The sequence below is a fragment of the Chaetodon trifascialis genome, chromosome 8 (assembly GCF_039877785.1).
Source record: "Chaetodon trifascialis isolate fChaTrf1 chromosome 8, fChaTrf1.hap1, whole genome shotgun sequence".
Lineage (NCBI taxonomy): Eukaryota > Metazoa > Chordata > Actinopteri > Chaetodontiformes > Chaetodontidae > Chaetodon > Chaetodon trifascialis.
Window position 1 is genome coordinate 6,772,663 of NC_092063.1, and position 11,362 is coordinate 6,784,024.

An 11,362-nucleotide genomic window follows, 5' to 3' on the forward strand; every position below is an offset into this window, starting at 1 on the left:
GCAGCTGTAGATACGAGCTACTTTGCAAGGTAGTATTTGACATAAAAAAATCATATGATAAGCTTGTAACGTACAATCCTCTATTAAACATTTAACTAGGGCAGAGACTAATGAATAAAATGAACATTTATGAATATTCTTCATTTTCCCACATACCAACGTGCCACATTCAGTCATTCTGGATTCATCAGGTCTTGTTTTCTCTGTCAAAATAACAAAGCTATTCAGAAACAAGTTGCTTTGTGGACACTTAGCATCACTTTTAAAGTTGAAAAGGCAAGCTTGTTAGCAAACAATTATCATTAATTTGGAGTCCTGTTTGTGCCACCTGGTTAATGTAAGTGCAGTAGTCTCTCTCTTTTATCTCCATTTTTGGTCTCTACCAACTCCTGCAGGAAATATTAGCGGCTAAGTGCTACATATGCTCTCCAGCTAGTCACTAACTGTGCCTGTCTGCTGTTTAGTGCAGAGCAGGTAGTTTGCAGTGAGCTTTTAGAGGTTTTTAAAACAGCTGCGTGCTGGAGCTGAAATCGATGTCATGAGAGCGTTGAGAGTGAAACGGAGCAGTAAACCTGCAGCCCAGACAGCCAAACAATGAGCTGAAACTCACTATAAAGCTCCCGAAAGCCGAGGGAGCTGCAGAATCAGGTGATAATTCTCTGTCGGGTAGTCACCACGAGCGACTCCTTTCACATCGTAAAGAGCCTTTTCGTGTTGTCATTTAATACATTGTTATTATAGGACATCGATTATAGATTTAAAGGATCTGATTATGAGTTTTTTTTTATGAAAAATACCCAAACCGTTCTGAATCTTTGCAAGTTTTGAATGAATACCATATGAATACCACTTTTGAATGTTTATGTCCTTACCAGGCCCAGACAGTTTGGTGTCACGGATGCTCGACCAGGCAAACTGTGCTGCTGCTGCTGCTGCTGCAGCTGCTGGACATCAGGCTTCCTTGTGGAATACAAATGGGACAAAGCTGAACCCTTATGACAACGGCCATTTTTTGAACTCAGACAAAAGAGGAACTTAAACCCCTAAACTACTCAATCATGACTAATGCTTGTAAAGAAATTGAGTCGCAAAGCAAAAGGACTTAATGAGATTATGTTACCCATAATTAACAATCTGTGAAACACATTTCCCAAAACCGAGAACAGTACGTCTTTTTTGTCTGCCGCCGAGCATAAGAATGTGTGAATTATCATTCAAACACACATTTACCCCACTTTTCAGAGTTGACAATGCAGAGCCCCTGACCAATATCCTTAATCTGCCACTCAAAATACATTTAGCCTTTGTGAGAACAAATGTGCGCAGCTGAGACACTGGTTTGTGGAGACTCTCTGCTGCCTATTAGAACTATTGTTCCTCTTTATCTGGCAAACACAGACAGCCACTGAAGCTTGCATGTCTGGGGACGGTGGCGCTGTTGTGAGCATATTACAGGAAGAATACAAGGATTGTCCTGTGGATTATAATCTATCCTTTGAATGCCACACTGAATTACACTGCTATTTGAACAATTTTGATTGAAGAGCTAAAGGACTGGATGACATGAACTACCCCCAAGCACTCTGGCATCTACACATTGTGCACACATGCAGTCAGATGCAATCTGTGGCATGTGGATGATAAAAGTAAGTGGGCTTTGTTATCAGTCTATCAGGGCAGCACACCCGAGTGACCAATTCGACCTGAGCGATAACATTGTAAGATTTCATTTAATTCCTCAGTTTGATTTAGAAAATTGTATTGAATCGAGGCTAGTTCCCAATGCCCGTCTGCAGACGCCTGAGATAGGCATTCCAGCATCATGTCCGCGGGGATCGACACCCAGGCCTGGGCTGAGACTGAGAGCATGACTGAGAGACTGGGCATGGAAAAGGGAGAGGAGCAGAAATAATTATAAGAGCAACTGAGGCGTATCAGCTTGTCCTTGCCTCCAAAATGAAAAGCAGGATGAAACATGATGGCACAAATCAACTGCAAGCCCATGTACAGTACCTGATTCACTCCTAACATCTGTGTAATTACACATCAGGACCCTTGTAATACTGCAATATTGTGACCAAATTGTGTCATCTGCACATTTCTGGCCAGGACCCAGAATAATTAAGTGTATCATTGTATCATTACCCTGAACTAAAATTGTTGATGTGAAGGGAGCAGCGATGACGGCGGCTCTGTCTGCGAATGTGGGAGGCATTAATGATAAACTTATTTTGATACCCAGAGCACACTGTGTTGTTTTATTGCATCTTGTCTGCGCTGAAAAGGTTTTGTGTATACTGGCCTTTGTACCGCGAATGAGAACTACAGCGAATTGAATCAATGTCATCAGGGGTTCTTTGTGTTTCAAGGACAGTCTCTCCCGAGTCTCAGGCTGACATGACGAGGTTGTTGACTGTCACAGCTGCCTCGCTAAGCTCGCCAAAGGTGTGTGATTAAATTCCCATTCTTCTCCTAAGTAGAAGTGGAGCCATTTAGAAACCTATAAACCATATGGACAAGTCAATAAAATGTCTTTAAAATAGACTCTATTGGTTCTCTCAGAAGGAAATGACAATAGAAACTGGAAGCCTTGGTGTGTGGCACACAATGTGTATGAATTCAATGTTTTCTTTTCTTTTTTTTTATTTTCAGGTAGTTTCAGAAAGTTTTCAGCAGTGACACAGGTGGAGAGAAAGTCATTTGTTATTTTCTGGTTTGTCGGTTTCAGAAATATTGTTGGAAAAATCATCAAAATCAAACCACTAAAATAAAAGTGCTTGTACAGGATAAAGGTGGTGTTATTCATAATATATAGTCTTGTGACAGGACTATAGCGGAGATTGGGTTAACAAAACGTCACGTCCTGCTTCCATCCAGCATTCAAGGTTGTTTTTCTGTGCTTTGGCTTGTTCATATGACTAACCTTCTGTCTTCAAACCAGACACAGACTCCACATCCCATCAGAAAACGTGCTGCTTTTTTGTTTCCCCTCCAAAAGTCCAGTCGTTCCTGTTCCTGCTGGAGGACAAATCAATGACCTTAAAATGCTTACAAGTGCATTTGGTTGTCAAATATTTGTTGGTGTTGCGATAGTTTGTAGTCTCCACTGAAGCCGAAAGTAAGAATTAAAAAATCATTTCCTGTATTTCCTCCATGTACATTATCTGCCGCAGATTTTCAGAGATTTTCGTACACAGTTGCAGCAGCATTTATCTTTGTAATGGAGAAGAGTTACAGCTTATGACAAACAACATAACTCACGAACTGACTCCAGTGCAGCCAATCAGCTTTAATGTATTGTAATGTATTCATAAGGTCGTTCGGTGGTGATGGATTGGCTGAGCTTCAGAAAGTAGGAACCTAATAAACAAATTTGTTAAGTCTTTATCTTCCTTCACTGTTGCTGCTCAGGATGCATCATCACACACAGGCAGCTTTGAATGTCACTCAGACATATTTGTACAATCGAATCAACAAGGTGTGTATAGAAACCTATGTAAAAACCTATTGAAAGGTTGACTCTTACAGCACGCCTTGGAGAAAAACTTTAAAACAAGGCCACTATAATCAATTTCCACTCGTTGAAAGTTTAAAATTAAACACAAGCCTGCTTTTGCAGTGGAATTAAACTGCTTACATAAACAACCAAATAGGTAAAATATACACAAAAGACTGAAATTAACCTCATCATCGCAGAGTGAAGAGCATGATTGCAAGCGCAGGCAGCATTATACAATACCACGTTTCAAAAAGCAGCCCTCTCAGCTGTCTAAATAGGATGATTGCTGCTGGTCTGAAGGGTCCTTCAGTGAGAGGAGCTTTGGAGGAAAGAGACAGAGAGGAAGAGGTAGCACATGTGGGAGGTGCCAAATAAAACATCACTGATTAACTTGTTCAGTACTGTACAGTGATTTTGATGAGTGAGTGTGTGGCTGCACTTGAAGCCTATACATACTGTACGGCTGAAATTTATGCACATCCATATATCTATGAGCAGGGAAATGAAAGGTGTCTGAGCCTGGGTGCTCTTTTTTCTCGCCTCCCCTTTGAGCAGCGGCAGCGTTCACGGCCAGGTGAAGGACAGAGTCAAAGGAGCGCATCCTTTGCTGCAAGAGGCTGATCCTTATTATCCTTTAACAACATGATGATCTAATTATCTCCCCATGTAACTGCTGAGTATATAGCTAATAGCAACCATTTATCAGGGCATATTAATTGAAGCAGACTCCCACAATTAATCAGTTGTTCTGGCTATTGTCATGTGAGTTTTACACGGCCCACTAAAGCAGCATTTGTAGCTGCATGGCAGTCAGTGGTTATCAGATTTAAATATCTCATTTCTGTTTGTATAATTCAAAGAGGTGCTTTAATGAATAGAATTTTTTTTTTCTTCCTGGACGTGTTCATCTGCATTATGAAAACGGAAAGCCGCTCTTGTCCCCGGTGCCTGATCCAGAGCTTCTTGCTGTGGATTAGCATGCTCATTACAGCCCACGTCTATTCTGTCAACCCGTGTAAACTGGTTCATGACACTGAGTTTAATTTGATAAGCCTTTCTTTTTTTTCCAAATGACAATTCTGCAGGGGAACGATTCTTTAAAGTGTGTATTAAATCTTTCTTCTGTTTGGCATTTCCAGTCATGATGGTTCAAAAAATATTTTTATAATAAGACGAGTGGCAGTATTTTCTTTTAGAGGGGTCAAACCTGTTGATGTCGTTCTTAGTATTATCACAACTTGTGTTTAACAGGTGAAAGTCCTCATAAAATAATGCCGTGAAATACAGTACAGAACAAAAGAAAGGCTCACTGTACACATCCACAGTATATTGTATACGTTGTTTTCTGCTGTTGAGTTATGACAACAGCACACAATGGATGCTAGGACCATAGACTTATCAATAATGCATAAGATAGTAAGAGAAATGACAGGCACTCTGCTGGTAGGTTCTCTCTGGAAGCAAGCCATAAATTTGCAGGGCAATAATAATGACTCTTCTCAGGGAAATAAAGGCCACCCTCTGCTCCCCATAGTCATAAACCTGACTCACTCTTCCATTGGTTGGAAGAAAAATGCTTCCTCTCTCACCACACAGGAGTCATACTCAGGAGGTACTTCAACCAGCCAACTTGATATGCAATCATCTCTCTTTACAGAGGAAAGAATACAATTTCAGTTTTTATATTAGCTATTTTCCTATTATGCCCGTGGAGGTGGGGAGAAATAGTGAGCATGGTAATGGTGAAATGAAATTCACTTGAACGGTTTCGGGAAAATATCAGAAAAGATTTCCAGTAATTCTTTCTTCGACCACCTTCTTCTAATCGTGTTGTGCAGCCTACTGTGAAGCCCTGCTGTAGCCTGTTTCACGTGTATTTTTACCATAATTTCAAACTCCAAACCAGACCTCGAACACAGAAGACGCAAAGCAGGACGTCCTTCTCTTCTACAGCAAAGTCATTTTAAAGGAGCTGTAAAGGAATACACCACTCTCGTGTGAAGCTGGAGCCAAGAGACGACTAGCTTATCTTAGCTTAGCATAAAGCTTTACTGAGCATAAAGACTGGAAGCAGGGAGAAGCAGCTAGCCTGATTGTTTCCATATATTCTGTTTGTTTAATGTGTACAAAAACCGAAGTTTAAAAAGCAATAAAAAAGATAAGTTGTTGTTTCAGAAAGAGCCAATCTAGCCATGTCCCCCCATTTCCAGTGTCTGTGCTAAGCTAACCCTGTTGGCTATAACATCATATTTATATTAACTGTCCTTTAAATAAAGGACTGTACCTTTATACCTTTTATACTCAGCATTTGGCAGGACTCCTCCTGTAGTTAAGTTTGTATAGCCTAGCCTGGAAGCTAGCAAGCTAGGCTAACTAGCTCCACCTAGCTTGCCAACATTAGCACTGACTCCCAGATGTTACTTTTAGTAAGACAGGGCGTCCCTCTCATCTGTCGCAGAGCTGTCTCATACTGTACCACTCATACTCATACTGAACCACCCAACCGTCAGATAACAGAAATTGCATCATCACTTAAAGTTTTTTTTAGCTGACCTCTGCCGGTGAGGTTCCTCCAGCTGTTCAAGTCATATTCAGTCAGCAGTGGCCCAGAACAAATGCTCTGGGATGGAGAGTGCCAGTGTGGGTCTCCATAATCAGCCCTAGCGAACTGCCTTCAGAGTGCAAACAGCAGGTATCAAACCGTTTAGGGTCCATTTGTTGTGCCGAGTGCTTTCCACAAAAGGTTGCATGAGACACTCTGACCTTGTCAGAGAGGTTAGACTGAGATTTCTGCTCAATCCCTTTAAGTCTGCAAAGGAGACTGGCAGAGATTTGACATATCTCTCACTGATTTCTTCCTGGATTATGTTTATTTATGTTGCTGTAACAGCCACCTGATATCAACAAAAAAGTAGCATATAACCATGTTCTATCCTTGCACGAATGTCAATTTTGGAAGGGTGAACTGCTCTGTAATAAACCAGTTTTCTCTAGTTTTTCGAGGATGCGTCGATTCCAGCATCAGCTCAAGCATAAGCACAGAAACAACTCCTCCACAAGTCTGATCTGGTGTGTGCATCCCTGACGTATAACATATGGCTGTTTCAGGAACATGACCAAATTATTATGTTCGTGCCATTCAGGTGCTAGCGCAAACATCTGAAGGGCAAATGTGGTTACATCTCAGGAGATGAATACCGGCATCAGACGAGGACTGGCAAGTTCAATTACACGAACGACCACAATTTGGGGGTTGTCATGTGATGTGATGGAGCCTGCATGACTTCAATGCACCATGTCAACCGCATGAGCTGAAGAGGACACATTAAAGGCACTGAAAATGATTGATTGTATGACTGTAGGGGGAAAATCTTCTCACAAGATTTCCTCCCTTTTCAAAACTGCTCAAAGACACCGTAATCTCCCTGTTTAATGTTGTCATATCTGAATCTACAATCTTAAACACAGCAAATGAGAGGAAGGTACATCACACTTGGCATATACTGTACATTTAATCTGAATTATTAACACGGCCCTGTGCACTTAACCCAGATAGCCACTGATGGCTGATGACATTTTTAAAGGCAGGAATAAAAGCCACCTATTGTAGAGGTGTTTTTTCTTCACCTGGATGCCATGAGAGCGAGCAGGTTTTACAGTAGCAAATCTCAGGAGGCACAAAGGCAGTTACTGGAATGGAACGGTGAAGCCCAGCCAGAAGGCAACAGCATCTGCTCTCTCTGGAGACTGTCATCAGCAGTTTGGACTAAAAGAATGGCTACTTATGTTGAAATGTCTGTGTTTTTTTTTTTTCTGCCTGACACTGCACTACCGTAGTCCTCTTTGTTAATTTGAAAATTTCATAATGTGCATGCAATGACATTTGACTTAATGGCGGGATCAAATAGTGTAGCTCTCAGTAAATGTCAGTCAGACTCAGGAAATAATGGAGGAAAAAGGCATCTCCAGCTTTTAATTATGAGCATTTTTAAAAAAAATAAATAAATAACAGGGCCCCGTTTGTACACTAGTAGCTCTTTACTGTGATTTTCTCCCGTTTTCTCATATCGCACCTCAGGCGTGGAAGGGTTTGTGTCTGGGAAGTTAATGAGTTGTTTCGCCTGAGAGAAATATGCCCCACTCTTATCCACAACAAAGATATAATGGAAAAGATTAATATCCTTAAAAGAATCTATTAAATGTTAAGATCAACTGATGTAAAAGGTGAGACACTCAATTTCCATTAAACATGAGGGGCTCAGTGAATTGAAAAACACACCACTCAAGACTTCAGTTATTTTAATAGCAGTTTGGGATGATTCTACCCACTAAGACATTAATACTCCACTGAATAAGATTCAAAGGCCAGATTCTCACACTGCCTTCTGTAAAGATAATCTTATTTCTTACTTGGCTGAACTTGAGAGTTGGCTCATGCAGATAAAGTAGACACCAAGCGTTTCCCATTGACCTTTCCAGAAAGGAGCAGAGAATGCTTCAGAAAACAAAAACACTCAATGAAAATGCAAATGAATCACTTGAAAGGCATCCCTCAGCGTTTCACTGTAAGTAATTTTGTGGCAGTGATTTATTGATCTCAGAGAAAGGATATTTCCGTTGTTAAACCAACAGCAAGACACTACCTATTCTGTTGAATCCCCAAAACTTTATTCAAACCGCTTGTCCTTTCTGCGTCACAGACGGGCATCCAAACAGCATGTGTGAACGGAGGGCGCGTGTGAGCATTTTTATGAGATTATAGCAGAATTGCCTGTAGAAATATATGACTTTTATCTAGAAGAACGTCCCCCTCCTCCTCGTTTATAGTTGAAAAGGCATTGCGTGGTGATGCATAACATGATCTACAGTATGACATGTTCTCTGTGTCTAATAGAAATCGGCCTCCTGGGAATGGTGTCATTGTAATCAACAGTAATATCATCTTAAAATGTCACATGGTTTTTTAGGGCAGCTAAACCTTTAGTGATCCCTGTTATGACAAGAGTAGGCACAGCTGAGGGGGAAGCTAAACTGCTCCATAGTTCTTCCTGAGACATCCCCGGCTCTCCCACCCCGAGCAAAACACAACGATTTATTGACATTTTTACTCTGCTTAGCCACCCTCGGCAGAAAGTAGCAACCAACACCTTATCTTGTGGGCATGCCATTTGGAAAGGAAATTTGACATGGAATCAGACAGGCGTTAAGAGTAGACCCATATTGCTGCCATTATTTGTAAAATACATGACTTTATGTTGTCTTTCTGCAGATGCAAGGAGGAGCACGATGCTTTGGATGTGTCCCCGAGAATCTCATCACTGTTTGTATGTAACATTCAGGCCAAAAGCCCGTGGGAGTTTATGGGCTGTCTGCTTCCTGGCCATATCTGTACCGACCATTTTAGATTTCGGAGACAACTCATGTGAACATTCTTACTAAAATCGTCCTCTTTTCAGGGTTGCTTTTCAGAGAGCGGCCGTCAGAACCTTTCAGGGAGGAGTCCATTGAATCAGCAGTGCATGAACCCTCTTCAGACAGAAACTGGTGGTCTGCAGGTCAGGAAAAAAAATCTTTTTGATTGGTTTGTTGCACTGCATATATGATAGATATACATTCAGGGGCATTTGTGTTTTGTGTCATTGAAACTTACACTTGAACACATTTCCAGACATGAAAGTAAAAGGGTGTCACAGGAAAGCACACACGACCTTAATACAGTTCAGTGCACCTCAGCGTTTGCAAGGGCAGAGACAGTTTTGTAAAGTTTACTTCTGCTGCTAGTGTAGAGTGGAAAATATGTATCTGTGTAGTAAAGACCAAAGCCTACAATGAATTGATCCCACTAACATGAATTGCCTTGAGCCAAAGCCTAATTTAGCTTATCCCTCTGTGTCACAGAGCTTGATTTTTGTCCAAAAACGACCAAAAACACTTAAATCAACCACAGAGTTGCACTGAATGCATCCATGCGCATGGACAATGTAGTTTATTTTGAGTCAATCCCACATACGCTGTCCTGCTGCTCTAAAAACTTACCAGAGCACCAAACGTGTATTTGAAAATAGTCCCCAACAAATACACAATTTACTCCTGTTTGAGTAATTTTTTGCATAAAGAACTACAGTGCCCAGCTGTTTTAGGAAATACTGACCTCTTTAGAAATAAAAGTGCGTATTTGTGATCAGTTTTTAAAATATTTCTGTCTTCAGAAGGAAGCGCTGAGAGGAAGAAGGAAGGGAAGATTTCACCTTCAAATACAAGGAAAATAGATTCGACCATTTCAAGTTTCGTGAAGCGGGAGATCAACAAATTTAAGATGGAAATAAAACTGGTGCTTAGATTTGTCTGACTTTAATTTCTGCCCTTCATATTATACCATGAGACATACCCTGGTGTAGGGATATGGTTGTATAACAGCAACATAAAAGGCTAAAAACTAGTCAAGTAAAAAGTACAGCTCTGAAAGGAGTCTAAATGTGCGAGGCTTCGTGCACCAGCTGAGAAAACTGCGGGCAGCTTTTTTCTCTTTTCACCTACTTCTATTTGGCCTCATGTTCTGTTTCTCACACTTTATTTTTGAGCTATATGACCATTCACAACCGGTCTGTCATTCAAGTGCCAAGTCCCAAAAAGTAGGTAATGTCCCTGGTAAAGCCTGTTGTACATGGCTGAATCTAAGCTTTGTGGTTTCTGGGATAATGTGGTCATATTAGGCCTACAGATTCATAATGACCAAAAATAAATGTGTTATTTATTTTTTTTATTTTAAAAAGGGTTATTATCTCTGAACAAGCAGCAAAGAAGCTCTTGACTGCACTTCACTGGGTTCCAACTCCTTTGCAGTTTGTAACAGGGTGATTTGTTTTCAATGGATTTATTTTCTGTTTAATTGCGTCCAACTTCTTTGCAGAGCTGTGCTATGTTTACCCAGCCATAAGCTAGCCATTCATGAAGGCTAATGGTTGTTGCACATTAAGGATGGGCGGATTGATACTAAAATTATCAATACTACCAATACTAAGTCTTGTTTTGGGTGTCAGCAGCACTAGCTTCAACGGGATCAATGCCACCTCCTCCTCAAACAAAACCTGACATGAATGCTGTCTGCCTGTTAATTCTAAAAACTCTCCTGCCCATCTGATTGAATAACAGAGAAAAGCAAAAGAAATTAAGCAGTGTGTCAAAAAGTAGATTCATTCATGATTTTCTGGTCACCCGCCCTTATTTCACATATTTAAGTTTGACTGTATGAACACTGCTTTCCATGTGGTCTGCATAATCATCTGTGTGCATCACAGGAAAAAAGATCAATGACACAATTGATTTGAAGGCTCTGTGTTTGGGATTCACAGCCACGGCGCGTATTTCTGAACAAACTCCCAGTGAAACAGATGGCTCGAATAAAGTTCAGTCCTCTTGTGTCAAAGCACATTGTCAACATGGGAAGAACTCCATGAACAATTAATGGCTGCCCCTTCTTCTGAAACTATTGTTCTGCTGAGAACAACTCAGCAATTTATGGTATTTGGCTTCCTCCTATATGTCCCAAATCCCCTTTGCGCGGAGTTGATTCTGCCAAAGCCTCAGACATTAATGCTGTGTTGTACTGTGCCTACATCTCAAGCAGTTTCTTGCTGTTCCTCTCACTCTGGGTATTCTTCACTCCTTCGTGAACCGGGAATGCACCCTGTCTTCCTGAGCGAGCATCAAAATAAAATGTGAAGTCTTTATGTCGTAGAGATGGCAGTGTGAGCTGCAGGCCTAGGGCATGTTCTGCATGCCAGCGATAAAAAATCCAGACACAATGCAAAAGTAGAGCTCACCATGTCGTGAAGGTGGTGGGGAACGGGGTGGATCAAGCTG